This window comes from Amblyomma maculatum, chromosome 5 (assembly GCF_055883805.1).
Source record: "Amblyomma maculatum isolate TAMU_Amacu chromosome 5, ASM5588380v1, whole genome shotgun sequence".
Taxonomy (NCBI): domain Eukaryota; kingdom Metazoa; phylum Arthropoda; class Arachnida; order Ixodida; family Ixodidae; genus Amblyomma; species Amblyomma maculatum.
Genome location: NC_139348.1, coordinates 14757235 through 14766536, shown reverse-complemented (window position 1 = coordinate 14766536; position 9302 = coordinate 14757235).

The following is a 9302-nucleotide window of genomic DNA, read 5'->3' as shown; positions in this document are numbered from 1 at the left end:
TCGCGAGGGCTATTCTTGAATGTTGCGATGCTGGTGGACTTGGAGTAGCAATGCTCCAAATAGATCTTGAAAAGGCTTTTGATAGAGTGCCCCACGACTTGCTTTTGTGTATATTAGACTATGTCAAGGTCGGATGCGTCATCAGAGAAGGAGTGGCTATGGCTTACAGTGCTTGTACAACTAGACTAATTGTGAACAAATCTGTCGGTGACAGTATTGCTGTCCAACGCTCAGTTCGTCAAGGTTGCCCCCTTTCACCTCTTCTCTTTTGTATCTATCTTGAACCCTTATGTTTAAGCATTATCAAGCATGAGAAAATGCGGGGCTTCAAGCTGCATCAAGCAGAAGTGAAGCTTTTGGCTTATGTCGATGATGTCGCGATGTTTTGTGTAGACTACGAAAGCATCGTAGAAGTTGTGAAAACTCTAAAAGATTTTTGCGCTGTAAGCGGCAGTGCTGTTAACTGGGGCAAGTGCCTGGGCTTCTGGCACGGTGACTGGCCAGCGACCCCAGGTATTTTTGCTAACATGAAATTTGTTACCAACCCTGTCAGCTACCTTGGTGCCCCTCTTGAATCGTATCGGGACAGTGACCCATACTGGAAAAACCAAGTCGGTAAATTGAAAGATAGAGTGGACAAATGGAATGGATGGCAGTGGTCGGTGTTTGCGAAGGCCACGATTTGTAATTTGTTTTTAGTGACAAAAGTTTGGTACGTGCTTCAAGTGTTATATTGTTCAAGAGCTAATGTCCAAAAGATGCATCGTATCTTTGCCGTCTTTGTGTGGGGGTCTTCGTGGGAACGGACAAGTCGGACAAATCTCTTCCGCCGGGTGAAGGACGGCGGGCTTGGTTTGGCACATCTGTTTCTGCGCCAGTTAGTCAATCGTTTCATGTTTTTGAGGAATGTGAAAAATCCATTTCTTCGTACGGTCTGTCAGTTACGCCTGGGTCAAGCTCTCCCGGGAATTGTCGTTTCTTCTGACCGCATGTCAGGAGGTGTCCACGGGTATCTAAGGGAAGTGGTCTTGGCGTACAGGTTCTTGATGGTGCGGTCTACTTTAGACTATTTGTGGAGTGTAAACCGGAAAAAACTGTATAAAGACTTGTGCGATGTGGTGCTTCCAGAACCGTTGTACAGAGCTGTGTACTCGTCTACCGGGGGCAAAAATGTTCTTAAAAGAGTGAAGAGGATGATGGTGCCGGCAGGGATGAAAACGTTCTTTTTTAAGCTGCACACTGGAACATTGGAGGTAAAGAAATGGAAGGAACAGAAAGGGCTTTTTGTACCCTGGGGTGTCCACTGCATAATATGCAGGAAAGAGGAGACGATTGAACACGTGTTTCTCGAATGCTGGGACGCCGTATTTTTATGGGACGTGCTCCAGAGGACGCTTAAAAAGGAACTACCCATAAGCCCACATGGTATTCGATTCTTGCCAGTAGAAGCGAACAATGATACACCGTTGGATCTTTTCATGCTACTGGCTCTCCACAGCATATGGAAAAGCAGAATGGCTGTAGAGCATGGTGATGTCGATGCACGTTCAGCGAGACAGCTCTTTAGAGAGAGCATACGGGCATATGTGGATGAACAGAAAGCGTTAAAACTAGAGTCAGAATGGTTGGTTAGTTTTGAAGGGTTGTCACATATGAGGGATTTTTAATCCGACAACTTCAGCTAAGGAAGGCCGAAGCTTTAATTCAATGCTTGATCTTTTATCTTGTCATGTTATTGATGTCACATGTGTCTTTTTTGTGTACGTCCTCGGTCAGGAAATAAAAAAAAAAAAAAAAACGCCGTTGTGTAGTGTTTAGCGTGCTGGGCTGGTATACGGTGTAATTCGTAAGATCATGGTTCGATTCCTGGTGCGGCAAGATTTTTTTTTTCATTTTTTTTTATTTACGTGCATTTTTTTATTTACCTGAACGTCTTTATAGCCTGCATCCTCATTTTCCCCACAACGAAGGGCGCTGACCACATTCGACAACGCACATAGCCTGCGACTCCTACTACTCCTTTTACTCCTACCACTCCCTCAACTCCCACAACTCCCATGTCCAATAACCCCATATGAATAGGTCCTATATACAGATTTTTTTCAATAGGGAACTCAAATGCACAGAAAAAAAACAGAAGTTACAGAAGAAACAAGCAGTCATTTGAGGCCTTCAATGACCCCACTGCAAAGACAAAATTTGCAAAGGGACAAACGCACAATTAAGTCCACTACACATACGAGATAAGCATAACCTTTGATCGGTCCACTAAACAATAAAGAGGTGGCAGATGTACAATGAGTGGGAAAACACTGAAGCCATCTTGTTTGGTGTATTTTATGCCAGAAAATATATACCCAGTTTTGAAAGCGGATATTGATGCACAGTTCGTAAAGCAAAAAAGAAACAACAACAAATGCCTAAATATTCCTTTTCTGCTCCTTTGGGCTTCAAATTAAGTTAAACGAATACATTAAGGCTCGAAATGACCATCAGCAGCTGGGTGACCGGGGGGGTTGTCAGAATCAGTTTTATGATGGATTGACTTGTATCATCGTATTCAGATATGTGGCGCAAACAAAGACAAACACAGGAGAAGATCCACAACACACGCGGACTTGTATCCTTTTAACAGTAATCTTGTGGGGCCCAACAGCCTTTTTTAGTGTTTCAAACCACGCACGCTTTTTCTTGTTTTTGTTGGTGTTTTCCCGCGCAGCGCGAGTAGGTATGAGCGAGCTGCCTGGCGCGGGGGCGGCATATTATCGGCGCGAAATCGAGGGTAGATAAGCGCGTCGGAAGCAAGGCTCGGGGCTTTTCGCCGGGCGGCCGCCCAGCGAAGGGCGGCCAGTGAACGTCTCAGGCCGGCGGGATGTACACGGACGACGGAGCGGGGTCTTGCCAGACGAAGACTGAAGCAGTGCCTACAAGAATGGCTTCGGAGTATTAGCGTGAGTTGCTGTCAGGCGAGAAGCAATGTTTTTGTACCGTCGTTAACGCTTGGGGGGGGGGGGGGCTATTACTCGCCTGATTCGCGCCACAGTGTTTTGTGTCGCCGCGGTGAAGCCCTGACCCTTGTTCCGTTTTATTTTTGATAGTCCATTGTCGCGCACCTCGAGGGCATGTTTTCAGAGCAGTTTTGACCAATGCTGTTTCTTTTTTATTTCATCCTTTTCTGTTGATTCGAAATAAAGCGGTGTTTTTAAGAAAGACTTGATTTTTCACTCGTCAGGCGAGACCATGGCTCACGAACCCGTATTCTAGAAGCGGAGCCTTCAAACTTCTATCGAGTGAAACAACTTAGAGCCCAAAATAATGCAACATATGTGAATCGTCTCGCATTTATTCCTATCACTGCACGTCCAATTTGTCTACCCATTCATTTCTGTTTGTAATTCAATAGTGTAATTTAGACTTCAATGAGTAACGGGTCGCTGCTGTTCACCCCCCCCCCCCCCCCACCCTGCCCCCTTTCATGCGCTGCGGTTCGCACTCCCCTATAGTGACGCCAGTATTTCTAACGCCTGCTTTATGCTTGAGAAAGCCCTTTTTACACCCAAAACGGCAATCGCACAACATCTGGAAAGCCTAAAATTCATCAAATGCTCTTTTTACTTATCTCCACACCTTAGTAATGCGTAAGGAAGTGGATTTTTTTTTTCACTGTTCGCATATTAGTCGCATAAAAGATGGCATATGGCCAGAAAAGTCTGATGTGAAAACCTGGCTATAGTGCATGCTACCTTTCACTTTTGTAAGTCTTGCAGACTGAAGTGATAAACCAGATTACCTTTTTTTCCTTATACCACCATTGTGCAATTAGAGAATGGTCGACTTGAATATATTGACAAGTGCGGTTTGATGAAAAATCGTCTTTAAACTCACAGGTTGCATGAAAAATTTACCAAATGGAAGGAAAACTAGTGAAGCACGCATATAACAATAAATATGTTAATAAGTGTAAGGTAGCCAGATAAGGATGTGCAGACTATCTGGACTGAAAGCAATTAATGTAGCAAATGACAAATATTTGCTAAAAGCAATGAATGTTATTAAAGTATTCCAAGGATTTTATGAAAAAATAAATGCAGTTTATTCAATATATTGTAAACAAACTAGTAATGGTCTGTTTCATGCTACACGCCCAGTTAACAATCACTTGACATATATGATGAATTGCCATGAAAGAAATGCAGGAGACGTTAGGCTTTCACGGCATTCGCTGGACGAGTTGGTGTGCTATGACTAGCGCATTTAAAAAGAACACAGACATAGAAGACGGCCGGACGAACGCTAAACATGAACCGAGATTTTACTCAGACAAACAGGTACATAAAGCACTCCGGTGGCGAATGAGCGCACTAGGTCAAAACCATATAAGCAAAAACGAATCAAAAATTGGCAAACTGTACTTGAGGTATACACTTCTTTTCTGGACAAGGCGATTGAAGACGCGCTGACACATTTATCGCCTTTCCTGCTAATGTGATATGCCTCGCATATCTCACGGCCTAACCTTGTGCCTCCCATACCAAGCACACACGTTGCATCAAACCCGACCTGCACCCGCAACGCTTACAATCGCGATAGCCAAACAAACGGCTGCCACCCGCCAATGAATCCACGAACGTACTGTGCTCTCGTAGTCGATCATTTAGGCAGCATCCAGAAGTACACGTAGCATCTACCGCATGAAAGGGGTTTGATGCCACATGCATCGCCGTTTTATTCAGGCCTTTAAATATTGTCACATTAGGCGGTGCATACGCATAAGGAAAGAAGAAGACTCTCGTGAGTTTTTAGAGAAGACGACGTTCAACAGAGTCGGTTGGTGCCTGCAGAAAACGTCTGTTTGAAAGCTTTTTCTTCCGTGTCCGCCCTCTCCTCCAAGCTGAACTACCCCGTAACAATATTAACAATGTAATGTAACTAACTCGCCCAGGAACAAGCTCTCTTAAACTATATTTCTAGTACAGTGGGCCCTTCTATATATGTTCTTCGCCGGTTTCTATTGACAGCTGGATAAGTTGTGTCGTGGCGCTTCGGCCCGTCGTCTTCACTGTATTTGTCCCGTCTGACAATATTATCATCCAGCCAGTTACCATCGCTCAAAGCATGTGTCCATTATTGACATTAACATTTCCGAGGAAGGCGCTTTAAACTTAATATTGAAACTCGACATCAAGAAGTCTGCTGGGCCAGACGGCATTCCGAACTTATTTTTGGTACGGTACTCATTATGAACCTGCCGTTACCTTGCTGCCTTATTTCGCACGTCCCTCGCAACCTCATCAGCTACCTCATCCTGAAAAATGGTTCAAGTTGTTCTTTTATTCAAGGCCGGCGACAAACACATTATAACAAATTATAGGCCCGTTTCTTTAACCTATCATTCCTGTACAATTTGAGAACAGATTATTTACAAGCATATTATGGAATTTCCTGAATATCACCAATTGCTAAATTATGTTCATGTTTTCAGACGCGGATTCAGCCCCTTGACGCATCTAAGTGAATACACACATGAACTTTGTACTAACCTCGACGTGGGCAGTCAAATAGACGCTATATTCATTGACTTTTAAAAGGCATTCGATACAGCTATTCACGGCAAATCGATGTACAAACTTTAAGCAATCCTTAATAATCCCGGCCTTCTCAGCTGGATGTCTAAATTTCATCTGATACGGCTAAATTTCTGTCCTTTAACAGAACTAACTTCAGGGTGGTAGAAGCACCCTCAGGAGTGCCAAGCGGTTCCGTGTCGAATCCGTTACTTTTCTTGGTCTTTATTGACTCGTAGCATAACTTTCGATTTACATTTGTAGGCGAATGACTGCGTATACAATACGATTTCTTGTTTTGACGATCATTTACGGCTCCAAAAATCTTTTTTTTTTTACTCTAGTTCTTAGTGCAATGCCTGGCAAATGACAATATCCGTAAAACCGTCTTTACGACTTTCACTAACAGGATTTCCCCTTCCGTTTCTAAATACAAATTTAACAATTCCCATTGAGAGCGTTACTGAATATAAATATTTTGATCTCGTTTTCCCTCCCAATATATCATGGCCCAAACACTTAGATTTAATAACATCAAAGACACTCAAAGAGTTAGGCTAACTTCGCCGCACATTAACCTCAGTTCCAAGAGACACTGAACTACTAATGTATAAACCACTTATCCGACCCCTGCTAGAATATACTTCTCCTGTCAGGACAAACAATGTGACATAAATCAAGTCGAGGCCGTTCCAAAAGAAGCAATTGGTTTCATATGCGGCAGGTTTGATAGGGATCACACTTTCTTCACTGGGTTTGCGACCCCTCTCATATCACCGACGCACGGAATCACTGAAATTTATGAATTGTATCAACTGCTCTTTCCGGATTTCTTCGGATAAGTACCTAGTAATTCCTGCTAAACCATCTAATAGTAGAAGATACCATACCATCAATATCGCGCCCTATTTTGCCCGTACAGCTTCTTTCCTCTAATAATAGAATCCTTGAATTCGTTGCATGGTGCTACTCGTTCTCTTCCATTTAACACATTTTAACGACTATTGAATTGTAACAGTTTTTTTTTTGCATTGTATCGCAGTTTTTGTTCGTTAATGGTTTACATTGTTCACACTGCCTCTATTATTCTGCAATCTTCTGTTCTGTGTTCCTGACACTATGCCCTCCAAACCCACTCCTGCTCAATTTCAACATATGTGCTACAGCCCAATAGGACTGCAGTATGTTCAAATAAATAAAATAAATAAATATTGACTCTTCATTCTGTTCACTTTAAAACCTTTACAAGCAAGTGCGGTATTGCTGTAGACATATTTCTACATCAGCATTTTTATCTGCACGCCACGTCTGTTGGCTCGGAAGGTCAACTGTTCGTCCAAGAAGAAGCCGGATTTTGTATTGGTTCAAGTCTAGCCTCGATTCGGTTCGAATGTTTTCTTAGCTAAGTGGACAGATCTCTGCAACTTGCATTGGTTGGGCCTCATGAAAAGACGTTTAGGTTTGTATGAAAAGACATTTATGTGTGTTGGTGATTCCATTTTCTTGCTGATCGGTCGTCTTTGAACGCCAAAATTGATAATATTTTGAACCCGTTTAAGGAATGTGGTGGCGGGCTAGAATTCCCATTTGATACAGCCTAAGGCAATTTCCTACAATTTTGGTTAAGCATCTTGCCTGCTGGCGTTACAACACTAGGTCCACCAAGCCGATCATCAGTTTCAGCTCAAGGCATCCCAAGATAGTTAAGAACTGCGTACCTGAATCATGCCTCAAACATACCTTGAAGAAAACATGTTCGCACATGATGGACAGCAGTTACGGAGCCAAGGTCACCGCAATAAGGGAAGCAGCCCACCCACAACTGTTGGCACGCATCTCAGGAGAACTGGTTAAAGAATAGAAAATAAAACAGAGGCGCACCCTTGCCGGCAAAACATGCATGAATGAGAAAAATTTCGCAGTCATCCGGTATATTCACAGCCTTTCGCATAATCTGAAGAATCTGGTGAAACAATATCATGTAGATCTCTATCTATCTGCTCCGATGAGATTAACACGCGTATGCCTATCCGTGTACCACAAGCTCTAAGCTCCGAACCGAGTTGGTCGTACCAGCTGCAATACACGCAATGAGAAAGCCAATGTTAAATGCCCGAAGGCTCCGTGTATCAGTTCGACCTATCCTGCGGCGCCACACATAGGACAGACAGAACGATGTCTCAACGCCTTCAAGAGCACAGCAACAACGTCCGTCACAAAGACAAGAATTCACTCGTCTCGGCCCCCTGCTTCACGTGTACGGGGTACTCACCATTGGTCACAACTACTAGAGGGTATTGTATAGACACTTTGATAAGACAACAATCTTTTCACATTACAAACCATCCGGACACGTATATCGGCAAACAAACAATTCTTATAGCCGGCAATGAAACTGCATATCAAGATACATTGTCTTATTTTTATATCCGTTTTAATATGTTTGCGTGTTTTTAAACCTTGTCGTGACGCTGGGACTAAGTCGACGCGGCCTTCACTTGGTAGCGTGCAGAGACGCCGGGTTGATAAAGGATTGAATCTTCGAAGTTGGTAGAATATATTGCCGCGAAACCTTCAAAACTGTGTTTGTTGTTTTTCAACAGCCGCCGGCATACAGGCTTATCACTCTGATTCTGGATCGCATATCAGTTCCGTAATCTTTGTTTGTTAATGCTCGATGTCGCGAGCCGCACCTTTATCAGCTTTCGTTGCAGCGCAAGATGCACCGAGATATATCTCGAAGATTCCGGCCACACGTGTGTCTTTCCACAATGTTCCAGCCCGTGCTGGTAGCTGTTTGCGACGTTATCTAGATTGTTCTGTGCAGCATTTAAAGTGAGCGTTGACGAGTGTTACGGGCATTCTTTGTTCGACGACCGACGAGCACGTTTGTTGCTATCGCCGCCGCCTAGTTGCTTAGTTATTTTGCGGGCTCAGGTCAGCCCCAATAAAGAGTTATTTCAGTACCATCACGCCTGTGTCTTCTTTTGGCGTTTACGGCCTTGTCACCACTACGTGACAATATACAAGCAGGTTTAATGGCACTTTGAAAAAACTTATTTACATGAAAAAAAATGGGTATATCAGCAAAATGGCAAGCGTTAAGAGTTCATAGCGAGAAGGGTCTGGATGATCCGTTTACCTAGGGCTCAGAGCGTCATTTCGTACTCTGCAACATCCTTAAATCCCCTATGTCCAGCCCCTCTATGAAGATGCTGAACAATCAGTTCCAGGGCACACCCCTCAGATATCGGCAACCAATCGAACACATCACTGCACTGATGGTCTGACGCACTGATTGGTCCAGTATTGTTTCGTCGAGCGTGGTCACTTGTCGGGTAGAGCTTTGGAACTGCGAGGAGGTAAATTTCGATTCTTCTGCAAAGATCCGCCATGTTGGTTCCGGCGTGTGGATTTCCTTCTCAGAAACCCAAGTGTACGTGCGCGCCACGAATACTGCCCCCAGCATTGTCCCTTTCCAGCAATTGCAACTCTTTCCTGCATTGACGGGAAATCCTCTAATTGCCGTAATCCTCATGCTCCTTTCGTCTCCTGTACGTCAGTGGACGTGTCACTCCGATCGTCTCCTTTGGACAATAGGCATTCCTCACTTGACAATAGCGCCTCTCGACGGGAATTGTGAACAGTTGAACAAAGGCACATCCGGCTATTTCTCACAGGACGACGTTTCTTTGTATTTTTCTTGACGTTCCCTTGACATGGCCAACTTGGCAGTTG